This window comes from Coffea eugenioides, chromosome 11 (assembly GCF_003713205.1).
Source record: "Coffea eugenioides isolate CCC68of chromosome 11, Ceug_1.0, whole genome shotgun sequence".
Taxonomy (NCBI): Eukaryota; Viridiplantae; Streptophyta; class Magnoliopsida; order Gentianales; family Rubiaceae; genus Coffea; species Coffea eugenioides.
Genome location: NC_040045.1, coordinates 5,575,488 through 5,591,696, shown reverse-complemented (window position 1 = coordinate 5,591,696; position 16,209 = coordinate 5,575,488). Strand labels below are relative to the sequence as shown.

The 16,209-nt window shown below is 36.7% G+C and overlaps 1 non-coding gene across 1 annotated transcript; it reads left to right on the top strand.

Moving 5' to 3' along the window:
* Positions 1-14,723: 14,723 nt before the first annotated feature.
* On the top strand, positions 14,724-14,830 carry LOC113754654. The gene has a single exon (XR_003465332.1). It is a non-coding gene; the product is annotated as a small nucleolar RNA R71 (small nucleolar RNA).
* Positions 14,831-16,209: the final 1,379 nt, after the last annotated feature.

Below are 16,209 nucleotides of genomic sequence, written 5' to 3'. Positions count from 1 at the left end.
CGAAATATGGAGAAACACGAAGCTGCTAGAAAATTATCTATATTTTCTAGCTTGGCTCGGCCCTTTGGGGCAGCACTGATTGGTTATCTAAGTGAGATTGAATTGCAAAGAATACACCTGTTCATCTTGAAAAATTGTGAAGAAGTAGATGATTACATGAGGTAATAATATACTTTAATGTTAAATCTATGTCGTGTTCTATAATATGTTCTTCATTGCTTGTAATTAAAGTCATTTGATAGAATATGTAACTACTTCTACTACTACAAATTTAGGGAGCATAGACAAATTCTTGAAAAGCAAAATTTATCGAGCGTACAGCAAAGGCTAGACTCGGAGTTTCCAAAGTGGTTTGAAGAACGTGTAAGTATTGGAAGAGATGTTAAAAACTTGTCAATTTCCTTTACTTTTTATTTTAGTAAACTATTAAAGAATCTGGTATGGCTGATGTAGGTCATGTATACACATGCACGTGGAGAATGTACTGATGAATTGTTGTCCTTGGCTAGAGGACCTGATTTTCGAGTCAATACATTTGCTGGCTGTAATGTGAATGGATTTAGATTCCACATTAAGGCTCGGGAAAGAGAAAGAAAGACACAAAATAGTGGAGTTATGGTAAAGGGGGAGCATGCTGATAAAGAAATATACTTCTATGGTATAATTACTGATATAGTTGAGGTTGAATACTCATTTACTCAAAATCGAGTAGTTGTGTTTAAATGTGATTGGTGGGACTTGAGAAATAATTCGGGAATCAAAGTAGACAAGCAGAGCAATATCACTAGCATCAACATGTCAAAAACATGGTACTCAGACCAGCCTTTTATATTAGCATCCCAAGCTGAACAAGTTTTCTATCTTCAAGATATGAAACTTGGAGGTAATTGGCATGTTGTAGAGTTAGTTAGTCCACGCTCATCTTATGATGTTCCTGAGAAGCATGAAGATGATTTGGTTGATAACGAAGAGGCTTACCAAGAAGAGTATCATGAAGATTTGATTGGGGTACAAGAAAATCTTGAGTTGGTCAGTTTGAAGAGAGGAGATGTGCAAACTGAAGAAAGGATAGAGGCTGGTGCTATGTTTTTTATAGAATTGTCAGCTAGCCGTGCAAGGCAATTGGATGACAATTTTATTGATAATGATGAGGAAATTGAGCAACAATTCAATTCTGAGGATGAAAATGAACAATTTGTACAAATCAATGACTATGAATCAGATTAAACAATGTTGTTCATTGAATTTCTTAATGAAATTTTTTCTTGTATTTTTTCTGTAGTTTATGATATGTTGTCATGGCTGCTTGTGTTGTTTACGATTTTGGTGGTGCTTGCGTTATATGATTATGTACATAGATGGCTGGACCGGGGAAAAAGGGAAAATTTACTTTACGACAAAGTCGGGATGCTGGGCGAGGAATTGTGGAGCAAACTGAAGAAAATGTAAGCTGCCAGGTAAAGAAACAAGAGTCATTTCCAGATATTTTCTTTTTTCCTAAACTAGCAATTATCATCCTAAACTAGTTACTATTGATAAGCGCATTCTTATGTTATTGTAGCAAGCTAGTGAACCAAAAAATAGTGCAATTCCCAAGACAAGCAATGTCACTGAACCTGTATTAACAAAAAAGTCTTCTAGGATCCGTCTATTTGATGAATCTGAGGTTAGTTATTATTTTTTTCAATCTGCCATTTAAAAAAACTGGTTTATGACAAAGCAATTGATTCAGCTTATACATGTCGCTGTATAATGGTGGCTTAAATTGCTGGCCTATAGATTCCTAGTGCATCCTCTGCTAGAGAAAATGCTACAAGAAATTCAGGTATACAAGCTGAGAGTAGACAGATTGCTGAAAAATCTTCAGGCAATGGAATGACATCACAAGAAGCTGCTGGGATGCAAACTGATGGAACTCCTACTTCACAGCATGTTGGATCTAATCAAGCTATTGGTTGTGAAAGCAATGAAACTGGAAGTATGCAAGACCTTGAGTCAAACGGTTCAGGTATGTCAGTTTTACGTGTAATTCTACTCTAATTAACTAATTACTGCCATGGCTGCTATTGATAGAATATGGTCTTGTTTACTTTGTATCTACTAGACCAAGTGACGTTAAAAAGAAAAAGAGGATATACGCGTAATATTGCACTATCAAATGAAAAGAAAGCTGGAAAAAAGGTGAATATTACTGTTTCTGAAATAAGTGGAAGAATAGTTGGAGAAGGTGCTCAACGATACATTTCAGAGGCAAGCTGCGTTATTCGAAAGTATGGCAAGTGGAAAGCACCTAAATGGGGCATGCTTCCTAAAGATGATAGAGATCAACTGCTAAGAATTACTAATGTAAGAATCTGCTATCATAGTATTTTTTTGGTGTTCTAGATGCAATTTAAATTAGTCCATTAATTTTTTCTGATTTTGATATGTCCTTCTATTTTTAATTCAGAATAGTTTCACTTATGATGGAGGAGAGCATGTGAAACCAGCTTTAATTAAGCAATTAAATTCACAGTATAGAAGTCGACGTTATAATTTTCACATGCTATTCAAAAAATGTGGCTCTAAGGAGGAAGCTCTTGCACATCGACCAGAATATGTGGAAGAATCAGATTGGATTTACCTTTGCGATTACTATTGTAGTCCAGAATTCAAGGTATGTGTAGCACATACTTGTTAATTTGCTATATACTTTGCCAATGTCTCTTTTTTATCTAGATCTGAGATAGAATTGACAATTGTAGGCCTTAAGTGAGCGAAATAAGCTGAATAGATCAAAGCAGCAAACTGCCCATACAGCTGGAACAAAATCATTTTTACGTCATAAGGATGACCGGGTCAGTAAACGTGTAAAGTAGTTCATTTATGATATGTGGTTGGGTTATTTAACCTGTTTTGCTAATAGGAAGCTAAGGAGGGAAGGACAGTTGGACCAATTGAACTTTATGACATGACACATTTTTGTCGAAAGAAGAATGCTATGGTTGATGAGACATCAGCTGAAAAACTGGTAAGAAAAATATCACTTTCAACTTAATACCAATGCTTCATGTCTCTTATGCATATATCAATAATAGCAAACCTGTGATTGTAGAGCAAAATGAAGGACTTACAGCTAGAAGCTCAATCTAGTGGTGTAAATCGAACCGAAGAAGACATCTGTATTGAGGTGACTGGGCGTATAACTGGATATGTACGTAGTCGTGGCCCCTCCAAGGCTAGTTTAATTACACAAAAACTTGCAGAGATAGAAGAATTCAAGAAAAGGGCAGAACAAGCTGAGAAACGATCAGTTGAATTGGAAGTTCAAGTCCAATCTCAACAACAGCTGATGCAAAGGCTTGAGAATCAACAAGCTGAAATGCAAAACCAGCAGCTTGAAATGCAGGAACTCCTTAAGGCTTTACGAGCAGAATTGCAGTCCAAGAACCAAGGCAATGGAAATGCATCTGGTAGTAATAGCTGGTAATGCATCCTTCTCATACGAATAATTGAATTACAATACTAATGTGAACTGTTGCTATTCTGATCCTTTAACTTATTGATTTTGGGGCTGATGTTATGCATCATTGTGGACTGTTTTTGATAATAACATTTTTTGGGGCTGATGTGACCTGTTTTTGGGTAACTTGTGGTCACTGTGGACTATTTTTTGGTAATAGCTGGTAATAGCATTTTTTGGGGCTGATGTTATGCATCATTGTGGACTATTTTTTGTTATAGTTGTGTAGTTTATGGTTATGGTTATGGCTGATCTGTTGGTTTTGGTAACTTGTGGTCACTGTGGACTGTTTTTTGGTAATAGCTAGTAATAGCATTTTTTGGGGCTGATGTTATGCAGCATTGTGGACTGTTTTTTGTTATGATTGTATAGTTTATGGTTATGGTTATGGCTGATGTGTAGTTTTTGGTAACTTGTGGTCATTGTGGACTGTTTTTAGAGAGCTCTTAGTTGAGCTTATTGTTTTTGCTGTTGCTGTTGCTGTTGGAAACAAAAGACTAAGTCGCACTTTTTTAGTGGGGCTATAGCACACCTCTTCCTTTTCTTCCGTACTCCGTCCACTGACTCGTCTGTTTGGAACTCCAAATTAATTTTTTTTCTGTGATGAAGGAGATGAGAAATCTCTTTTAGTCAAGAGAAAGTCAAATATAGAGGGAACACTTGGGATCGGATTCCTAGTCAATTGAAAATTCTTTAATAGAACTGTCAACCAGCTGCCAATTCGTGACCTGTTTGGGCAGCGCAATATTATAATACTCGTGGACTAAAACATTTAGCTAACTTCATAAATTTGATGGAACCTCACTTTGGGACTGGGGAGGATTGAGAGAGACGTTGGAAAGAGTGGAGCCAGTCAAGTGGATTCCACTGCCTCTTTGCCTCCATGGGATGGGATGACGGATACCAAATGCTGAGGCTGTTAATTTGAGGTCCGAATCTGTTTGCTACTGGGATAGGCAGTTTTGCGAAAATGGTGGTACGTTGGCTATTATTTAGTGCAGTTTTCAAACCCCTTTGGTCCCCTCCTCTACTCTACCTGGGGTGGTGCAGTCAGTGGCCCAAAAGCTTGCTTTTGCGTACCTGATATGCAAAATGTGACCTATTTAAAACGAGTACCAGCCGTAGCTTAGATCGAGAGGTGGTTGAATTATTGAATACTCCTATCATTTTTTGGGCTGGCTAGCTTTCTATTTTCCTGCGCCCTTTCTCTAATCCACATCATGGAGTTGCTGGCACTCTGTTTTGTCCAGCACCAACCGATCATTATTGGAGGATTCCACATCATGGAGTTGTCTTGATTCAATTTGGTACTGACCATTTGTTTCCTCTCGGAGAAGGCATTAGAAAGATTTTTTTTTTTTTTTTACAAAAACACACCAGTAGTAATTTGTGTTCAAATTCCTATGCGATCTCATGTCTGCCGCTCGTAATTAGAAGCCATTGTGCTCCACAAATTTAAAGGCATTGTACTGAAGAAAGTTTCGATCAAGTTACATTTAGCCTAAAGGTTGCATCGGACAAGAGGACTTATGCAGTGTTGTAGAGAGCTCTTTAGTTGAGCTTATGCAGTGTTGTATTTGTATAGATTGGACTGTGATTTCTAATTTCTTGTTGGTGTTGTAATATGTGGGCCCAAATTATATGAGGTTCTTAATGAATTGTAATTTTTGTCTTAATAATCTAAGTCTCATCACTTGTTCTTTATTATTGTACTCCTCCCCTTACCTACTTCTTTTACTCTTTTATGACAGATAAATGCTATTCATACTAGCTTTTGGAAGATATCTATGGTTATGGTTGAAGAACGTTGAAGACAAAATTGCCTTTTGCTCATGAAGTGGTTCATTTAGATGTTTTTCAATTTCTTAAACTGTGATTGCTTTTGTACTTGTACCTTATGTATAAGTGATATTTTGGACAAATGTTATTTTTGTAGGCATTAGTTGGGTAATGTACACTTGAATTTGGCATTTGAGAATGCTATATTATTACCATGTAATCTAATGCAAATACTTTTGGTTATCAATCGTTGATGTTTATTTGTATGGTTTGTTTAAAATCAATGATTTAGCAATGATTACAGGCCAAATTATGACTATTAAGCTATTGAGAAATTATTTAATGACAAAAAAAAGTTGTCACAAAATAGAAAATAAAAACTCCTTGTCACAACAGGGACTGTCACTAAATCTAAGCTACATTTGTGACGACAATTGTTATCAGTAAAATAGTTATATACAATGGCTTTCGGTGCTTTTTAGTGACGACTTTAAGTAGAGCATTTTTGACAAAAGGTCAAGTCGTCAATAAAACACTTCCGGATTGTTGTCACTAATGACAACTATTTAGTGACGACTTCAGGTCGTCACTAAATAGTTGTCATTAGTGACAACAATCCGGAAGTGTTTTATTGACGACTTGATTTTTTGTCAAAAATGCTCTACTTAAAGTCGTCACTAATGAGAACTATTTAGTGACGAAATTTTAGGTCGTCACTGTTTACTTTTACCGACGGGGATTTAGTGACGACTTTGTGACGATCAAAAAGTCGTCAATAAAAGGTATTTGTGACGATATTTGTATGTTCTGTGATGACTTTGTGTTGTCACTGATGAACAATTTTCTTGTAGTGCTAATCTCATGATCAACTTCTTATTTTTCTTAAAGAGGGATTTAATTTACTTCTTTTTTTTTTTTTTTTTTTTTTTTTGATATTTAAGGTTAAATATTGGCTTAAGTTGGGTGAAAATGCCTTTTGACGTCGAAGATCAACATTTTTAGATGCGATCCGCGGTTACTCAACATTTCACATACTAAGTTGCTTTGCATACTCTTAATTAAGTACGCTTTTTACGTGAATGTCGACATTTGTAGATGCAACCCCGGTTACTCGGTAACGAGAATCATTGGGTAGAATAACAATTTTTTTTTTTTTTCTTTTTTTTTTAACAATATAATAATAAAATTCCCTCTAAGAGTAATCATGAAGTAAGAGTAAATGACACTTTTATTAACCATATTAATTTCTTACTTAAATAAAATTTAGAATAAAGAAGATTTTCATCCCATATACAAAATGTAAGGCATAATTTTCTCGCCCATTTACTAGATAATACTTTCCTATCAGATGTTAAAATTATAAATCAATACAACATTTCCAATTTCCATGAGAAAGGAAGTATCAAAACCGATATATTTATTTCAAGGATAGTGACAAAATTTTATTTATTTAATTATAGTTAATAACATATATATATATTAGTTTTTGGAAAAATTTTTGACAGAGTTCCCTTAACGTGGCCTAATCTCACCTGCAGCAACCACAAGAAACACCATTTAAGCAAGAATATTATCAAACACAACTAAAACCAACAAGTAATCACATATTTCTCCCCGCACACTTAAATTACACATTGTCTCAATGTGTAGGCGAAGAAATGAAACAAAGAAGAAAAGAAAAGAAAGAAGTACTCCCCAAGTCAATGGCTGAGATCCTTATCAGCCACTAATCACGAACCACTGTCAAAATACAAGTACCTACCACATAGAAAATAAAATGAAGTTAAACATCTTAAGTTCCACAAGTTAAGATAATTAGGCAAGCAAGTTCATCAACTAAAGATAGCTTCTGCAGTGTGCCAAGTCAGTTATCCCCCTCAGCATCATCGTCATCCTGTGCATCACGATTGGGCGGTGGATGAATGCCCAAATGATCTTCAATTCGGCTTAGACGATTCCTAACGTCAGCGAACTGGAATGCAAAGTCCTCCATATGATCAAAAAGTCGCTGCCAATTAGTTTGTGGTGGAGGAGGAGGTGGTGCTGCAGTAGAAGGTCCAGCTTCATCCCGACCATGTCTAGCCTTTTGTCTCCGCTCCTGAACAGGGCGTGGAATGTCTCCCGTGCCAATACCAAGGCGGCGAAGAGTAGTGATAGTCATCTCAGCACGTGGTGGAACATACTCCCGCCGCATGCCTTCCAAGGGAACCTCAAAACGGGGAAAGATTAAAGTCAGTAGACGAGGAAATGATAGTTTGAAGGAAGTTGTCTTACGTCTCGCCGTAGACCTAATGTGGCTGATGATGATGTTAGGCAATGAAATCCGAGCATATGGAGATGTCCGGTTATGGAACATGTAATCCAAGAAGTAGATATCGCTCTTGCGGACCTCCGTGTGCCCCGTCTTCTTTGGGATGACATTGTGAGCCATCATGTAAATGATAAGACGATGACGAGGTTCGAATACATTCGCCAATATGGTCTCCTTTCTGGTAGAGCGAAAAGGTTGGTACTCGAGACCAAACCTAGCCATGGCCAATGAGGGATCCCACCTCCTATTCGGGGGAACAAACTCCTTCTTCAAATCTACTGGACGTCCGTCATCCATACACCCCAAAATAGCAGCCAAATCTTGCCGTGACAAGGTGATTCGTCTTCCACGCACCCAGGACTCAACTATTTCTCCACTATGGCGCGCCTTACTTTCAATGTTGGCGTAAAACTCGCGCACCAAGTCTGGGTAGTAATGGTTTGGAAGGGTGAGAATCGGAGCCCATCCTAGCTGAGCAAAAGCCTCTGAGATGTTGTACATCATCTCAACTGGTGGACTGACGTGCATCTCAAACAAAAACTCCAAATTAGCACGCGCCTCATGCCACTCCTGATTCCTGCGAGTGTTGAACCTAGCACTGTCAAAAATCGATCTACCCGCTTCACGGGAGGTGCCCTCACCAGGTCGACGGTTAACTGGTGGAGGAGAAGGTGAATTCTCCTCTTCAGTCACCTCCATCTCTTCATTAACCTCCCTCTCCTCACTACTAGAGGATGAAAGTACCGCTCTTCTTCCCCTTGGCATAGTACCTAAAAAATATTTCAATTATCCACATGTACTACAACTCATTATTTGGCAACAAAAGTTCAGCATTAATCCAAATAACCTCAAATACAATTGCTCAAGTTCTAATCATTCAATGATCGTACAAGACATATTTTATGCCTAAAGTTGCCCAAAATCACCAAATTACACAAGATATGTATCAATTATAATTTAATTAGTGAAAATAGGAACAATTATGATTATAACTATTTAGAATTAACAATAATAATATGCTTTTAGCTATAATCATATTTAGGCAAAAATTAAACTAATTAACTCCCCAAATCAACCAAATTACTCACTATACACAATGCACATGCTTAAACATCATCAACTAACCATTTTTAACCATAATTTAACATCACCAATGGCTCGAAAACATCCTAGTTCCTTTTTCCAATTTCATCTAAATATAGCAATTGTGAATTTTAAAGTACTTGAAAACCAATAAATTGCTACATTTAAACATTTAAACATGCTTAAACAATCATAATAATCATGAATAAAATCAAAAATAGCCATGAACCTCATCAAATTTTCGAAATTAAAAGATGTCAGATAGCTCAGGATAAAAAAATATGAACTTCTAAAATCAAAAGATTTGATGAAGAAACTTACCTCAATCACATAGAAGGATGTTTGGTGATGCTAAAAATGCAAAAAGCCCTATGAAACAACCTCCAATTGACCTCCAATTGAAGAAATTAGAGTTTAAGAACCCTAACCTTCAATCCCTCAAAAACCTGATTTTAGGTGTTTTTCTTGGATTTTAATCGGTTAAAAAGGTTGTATGAAGCTCAAAAGGCGTTGGGGTGATGATTTCTAGCAAGATTATGGAGTATAAATGAAAATTTGTGAGTTGGGTAGAAGGAAGAGGGAAAAACGCGGCTGAAAAAATTGGAGAAGTGAAGAAGAAAGGCTGAAATCGCGTTTCTGAAGGCTATATTCAGACACGGAAAACGCGACTAAAAACGCGCCTTCAACTCGCGTTTTTGAAGTCGCGTTTCCTGCACAAATCTTGCAGGAATGAAAACGCGACTGTGATGGAAAACGCGACTTCGAGTCGCGTTTCTGAAGTCGCGTTTTTGAGTCTTGATCCAGGCTTGAAAACGCGAATTCCATTAAAACGCGACTTTGGGTCGCGTTTTGAAGGCGCGTTTTCTGTTCTGCAGGTGCAGAATTGAAAACGCGATTCCTAGAAACGCGACTTCTAGTCGCGTTTTCTTTGAAAACGCGTTTTCTGCTTCGATTTTTAGCAGAATTTCAACTTTTGAAAAATTACAAAAGGTACCCCAATGACTCAAAATGCATCATAGATCATTTGTTTGCCAATTTTAATGGCTGGAACAAATGTAAAACATTAAAAACATGCATTTTACCCCTTTATAATGAATCAAAAACACCTTTAACGCAAATCGAGGGGTTGAGTTGTTTGATCAAAGTTCGCCTTTTTTGTACTCAATTGGTCATCCTTGCTTTCAATTGCCAACCCTACATTACAAAAACAACAATTTAGCTAAAACATTGATTCAAACCACAAAATCACACCAAGTTAACAAATATAACCTAAATATTGGGTTGCCTCCCAATTAGCGCTTTTGTTTATAGTCGTTGGCTCGACTCACACATTCAGTTTCTTAAATTGAAGAAGAGTCGCCCAAAAGACATATGAGTCCTTTGGGTACGATTTCACCTGCCAAGTAAGGTTTCAATCGTTGTCCATTGACCTTAAACCTTTCATTTCTTGAATTTGCCACTTCAACCGCTCCATAGGGAAATACTTGAGTGACTTCAAATGGTCCAGACCACCTTGACTTCAATTTTCCTGGAAATAACCTCAGGCGTGAATTGAATAAAAGCACTTTTTGCCCTACCTGAAATTGTTTAGGAATAATGTGCTTGTCATGCCAATATTTGATCTTTTCTTTGTAAATTTTGGCATTTTCATATGCATGTAACCGGTGTTCCTCCAATTCACTCAGCTCAAGTAATCTCCTTCCACCTGCAAGATTAAAATCTATATTAATTGCTTTAATAGCCCAATAAGCTTTATGTTCAATCTCTACAGGTAAGTGACAAGCTTTTCCATAGACTAAACGATACGGCGACATCCCTAAGGAAGTCTTAAATGCCGTTCGGTAAGCCCATAGTGTGTCATCTAACTTTGTAGCCCAATCCTTGCGTGATTTATTCACAGTTTTCTCCAAAATGAGCTTTATCTCACGATTAGCTAGCTCCGCTTGTCCATTGGCTTGAGGATGGTACGGGAGTGATGTCTTGTGCCTACAACCATATTTAAACAATAAGGAATCCAGTTGTTTGTTACAAAAATGTTTTCCTTCATCACTTATTATGGCCTTAGGTATGCCAAATCTACAAAAAATGTTCTTTTTAAGGAATCGGAGTACAACCTTAGAGTCATTAGTAGGTGAAGCGATTGCTTCTACCCATTTAGAAACATAATCCACTGCTACTAAGATGTACTTATTATTAAAAGAGCTTGGAAATGGTCCCATAAAGTCTATACCCCATATATCAAATAATTCAACTTCTAAGAAGGTAGTTAGGGGCATTTCATTCTTTCGAGATATATTTTCAGTTCTTTGGCATGCATCACAACTTTTAACATATTCCCGAACATCTCGATACATAGTTGGCCAATAAAACCCTGATTGCCATACCTTTGCCACAGTTTTTGAGGTGCTAAAATGTCCACCTGTTTCAAGGTTATGACAATGATATAAAATATTATGTACCTCGTTTTCGGGAATACATCTACGTACCATACCATCGGCACAATGTTTATACAGCAATGGTTCCTCCCAAAAGTAACTTTTGACATCATGTAAGAATTTCTTCTTTTGATGGTAATTAATTCCCTTTGGAATCTCTCCACTTACCAAAAAATTAGCAATATCAGCATACCATGGAGAATTGATAATTGCTAGGACAAACTCATCCGGGAAATTCTCTTGAATAGGAACTTGATCCTTGACTGGAATATATTCTAGGCGTGATAGATGATCCGCTACTAGATTCTCTGTTCCCTTTTTGTCTTTTATTTCCACATCAAATTCCTGCAATAAAAGAATCCACCGAATTAGTCTTGGTTTTGCATCTTTTTTATGTAACAAATATTTAAGAGCCGCATGGTCCGTATATATAATAACTTTAGATCCTACTAGATAAGATCTAAATTTATCCAAAGCAAATATCACTGCCAATAGCTCTTTTTCTGTGGTTGCATAATTGAGTTGTGCTTCATTTAGCAACTTGCTAGCATAGTAAATGACGTGCAACCGTCCTTCTTTCTTTTGTCCCAAAACTGCTCCAACCGCATAATCACTTGCATCACACATCAATTCAAATGGTAGTGACCAATCAGGCGAAGTTATAATTGGGGCCGAAATCAATTCCTTCTTCAACCTTTCAAATGCAACCAAACAATTGTCATCAAATTGAAAAGGAGTATCTTTACATAATAAATCACATAATGGCTTTACTATTTTAGAAAAATCTTTAATAAAACGTCTATAAAAGCCAGCATGTCCTAAAAAACTCCTTATCCCCTTGACATTGCTTGGGGGTGGCAATTTTTCGATGACTTCTATTTTGGCTTGATCCACCTCAATTCCCTTGGAGGAAATCTTGTGTCCTAAAACAATTCCTTCTTTTACCATAAAATGACATTTCTCCCAATTCAGTACAAGATTTGTTTCCTCGCATCTCTGCAAAATCAATTCCAAATTATGAAGACACTGATCAAAAGATGAACCATACACAGAAAAATCATCCATAAATATCTCCATAATTTTCTCAATATAATCAGAAAAAATAGCCATCATGCATCGTTGAAAAGTTGCGGGAGCATTGCATAACCCAAATGGCATTCTTCTAAAGGCAAAAGTGCCATAAGGACATGTAAATGTGGTCTTCTCTTGATCCTCTGGAGCTATAGCTATTTGATTATATCCTGAAAAACCATCAAGAAAACAGTAAAATTCATATCCAGCTATTCGCTCCAATAATTGATCAAGAAATGGTAAGGGAAAATGATCTTTTCTTGTTACCGTATTTAACTTACGATAATCAATACACACTCTCCACCCTACCACAAGTCTAGATGGAATTAATTCATCATTTTTACCCACGATTGTAGTCATTCCACCTTTCTTTGGTACCACATGAATTGGACTAATCCAAACACTATCGGAGATAGGAAAAACTATACCTGCGTCAAGCCATTTAAGAATTTCATTTCTTACCACCTCTTTCATGTTTGGATTGAGTCTTCTTTGTGTTTCCACCACTGGTTTGCAACCGTTCTCCAATAAAATTCGATGCATGCATATAGAAGGACTTATACCTTTAATGTCTGAAATTGTCCATCCAATTGCCTTCTTACGCCTTCTTAGAACTCTTAACAACTTTGCACACTGTTCATCATCAAGGTCAGCACTAACAATTACAGGTAAAGTTTTATTTTCTCCAAGAAATTCATACCTTAGATGAGTCGGAAGTGGCTTGAGCTCTAACTTTGGAGGTTCAATTTCTGAAGGTTGTGAAAATCCTTTTCCTTGGCCAAGACTTTCATACAAATTACCCCTTTTATAAGGTGCTTGAAAATCCAAGTATTTGGCCAATTCTTCAATTTCTTCACAAACATCTTCTTGCTTACCTAAACTCATTAAACAATACTCAAGAGGATCTAAGTCAAAGTTGACTTGACTCATCTCTTGGGTTAGTTTATCAATTGTGCCAATAGAATAAGCATGATCGGTAAAAGAAGGGTATTTTTCCATTTCATTCAAATTAAATTCTACCTCTTCTTCACCTACTTGAAACTTAAGCTTGCCATTTTTTACATCAATAATAGTACCTGCAGTAGCTAGAAATGGTCTACCTAGAATAATTGGCATAGATATATCTTCTTCCATATCTAATACCACAAAATCCACTGGAATGATAAATTTTTGAACTTTTATCAATACATTCTCCAACACTCCCAATGGATATCTAATAGACCGATCCGCTAGTTGCAAAGTGATATTAGTGCGTTTAAGCTCATGCAAACCCAATTGTCTAGCCACCGTTAAAGGTATTAATGATACACTAGCACCAAGATCACACAATGCCTTAGAAAAATCAACGTTACCTATGGTGCAAGGTATAGAAAAACTCCCCGGATCTTTCAACTTCGGTGGTAGCTTATTTTGAATAATTGCACTACATTCCTCCGTTAATGCTATTGTTTCGCAGTCTTCCAACTTTCTTTTTCTAGTCATGATTTCCTTGAGAAATTTCGCATAAGATGGAATCTGCAAAATAGCATCGGCAAAAGGAATGTTAATGTGCAATTGTTTGAAAAGTTTAACAAATTTTTCAAAATCTTTATCAAACTTATTTTGCTTTAATCTTTGTGGAAATGGAACCGCAGGGGGTATTGGAATGGTAGTGGAAGATGATGATTGCTTTTCTCTTGGATTCTCCCGACTATTTTCCTCCACAATCGCCTCTTGGTTCCTCTGCTTTTCTTCTTGTTTTTCATTCTCATCTTTCTCAACTTCCTTCACTGGAGGATCTTCTAATTGTCTACCACTACGAAGAGTAATGGCTTTCACATGCTCCTTAGGATTGACCTCTGTTTTGCTAGGTAATTCTCCTTGATTTCGATTATTCAAAGAACTAGCAATTTGACCAATTTGGACCTCTACATTCCTGTACATTGTAGTGAGTTGGTCCAACCTTCCTTCTACTCGCTCAAATCTGTCCGAGGTAACTTTTGCAAGCTTTTCCACTGCCATCTCCCAACCAGGTTTAGTTTCAGCTTGTTGTTGCCTTGATTGAAATCCCGGTGGATTGGTTGGCCTTGGTTGATTTCCTTGATCCTTCCATCCAAAGTTTGGATGATTTCTCCACCCCGGATTGTAAGTATTCGAGTAGGGGTTATTTTGAGCATTACGATTGTAATTATTGACGAATTGTACCTGTTCAGAATCAACACACTCATTACTATCATGTTCACCTCCACATATAGAACAACATGCTACATGTGCATTAGATGAACTTGGACCAACTCCACCTTGTCTAATTAGCAATTTCATCACATTATTCATTTGAGCACTCAACATATTGAGAGTGTCCATTTCGATCATACCTGCGTGACGTCTTGTATTACCTCTCTCATTGGCCCATTGGTAGTTATTTGCTGCCATTTCTTCTATCAAATTATGAGCCTCTTGGGGTGATTTACCCATTAAAGCTCCACCTGCAGCTGCATCGATCATAGTTTTAGTAGAAAAAACTAAACCATTATAGAAGGTTTGTATGATTAACCATTCCGGCAGTCCATGATGTGGACATTTCCGAAGCAAATCTCTAAACCTTTCCCATGCCTCATATAATGATTCACCTTCCAATTGGCTAAAACTAGTGATATCCATTCTAAACTTAGCAGTCTTACCTGGTGGAAAATACTTATTTAAGAATGCTCTTGATAGTTCATCCCATCCAGTGAAAGTATTAGGAGCATGAGAGTGTAGCCAAAGTTTGGCCTTATCTCTCAATGAAAATGGGAACAATCTTAGCCTTATGGCATCATCACTAACTCCATTCATTTTAATTGTATCACAAATTTCCAAGAATGTAGCTAAGTGTGTATTAGGATCTTCTACTGCATTACCTCCAAATTGAGATTGTTGAACCATTTGGATAAGTGATGGTTTAATCTCAAAATTGTTAGCATTTACCGTAGGCCTTACTATGCTTGTTTGAGATCCTTGTGTTCCCGGTAGAGTATAATCTCGTAGAACTCGCCTATTTGGGTCATTTTCGGCCATTTCTTCTTCAAATGGTAGTTCTATCAAAATTTCCTCTATCGGTTGCCAAATCTCTTGTTCCTCTTGCTGTTGTGTGTGCCTCCTTTGTCTATGTAGTGTCCTCTCAATTTCTGGATTGAAAGGTGCGACTTCTCGAGACACCCGGTGCATACACTACAAACAGAAATAAGGGATATTATGCAACTTCAATGGTAAAAAAAAAACTGATTACAATACAAGATTAAATATAATCTAAAAAAAATAAAACTGTCTAAATTAATAAAGATGATTAGGCTCTAATATTGCCGCTCCCCGGCAACGGCGCCAAAAACTTGACGAGTTTTTACTTTAAGTGCAAGTTTAATTCCGAATTTACACCCGTTGGACTGCAAGTATACAGGTCGCAATTGTAGTACGAGATGTGTATCGGGTCGATCCCACGAGGAGCAATTTAAAACAATTATTAGATACTAATTTACTCTATTATTTAGACTCACAATTAATTTGAGCAGAAACTTCAGATTTTAATTCAACTACAAGAGTTCTTAACTAGATAAATGCAATATCTCAAGGGGAGTAGAATTCACTAAATATTAAGATCTAGGGATGTAGATTCCACTTATGACACAAAAGATCTAAAATGAATTAATTCAACACTTGTTACTGCTCTTGTTTAACCAAGGATTCATTTCCAGAAATACCAGAATCACATTCTCATGATAATAATGGGTTAAAACAGATTAGTTTGTCCTAATCTCTTGGTAAATACTAAATCTGTTCTTATTCACACATGAAATGCAGATTTCATCCACTTGAACGTATTTCTATTCTCATGAATATACAACTCAAGTTCTACTTGTGTCATTCCATTATTTTTACCATTTCTCAATGAATAAAAATAACTATAAACCTGCTATTGGTGATCAAGCAACAACAAGTAATCCAACATACACAAGTAGATAAGTTAATACAAGACATAACAAGAATGAATAACAATCACTTCATATCATTTG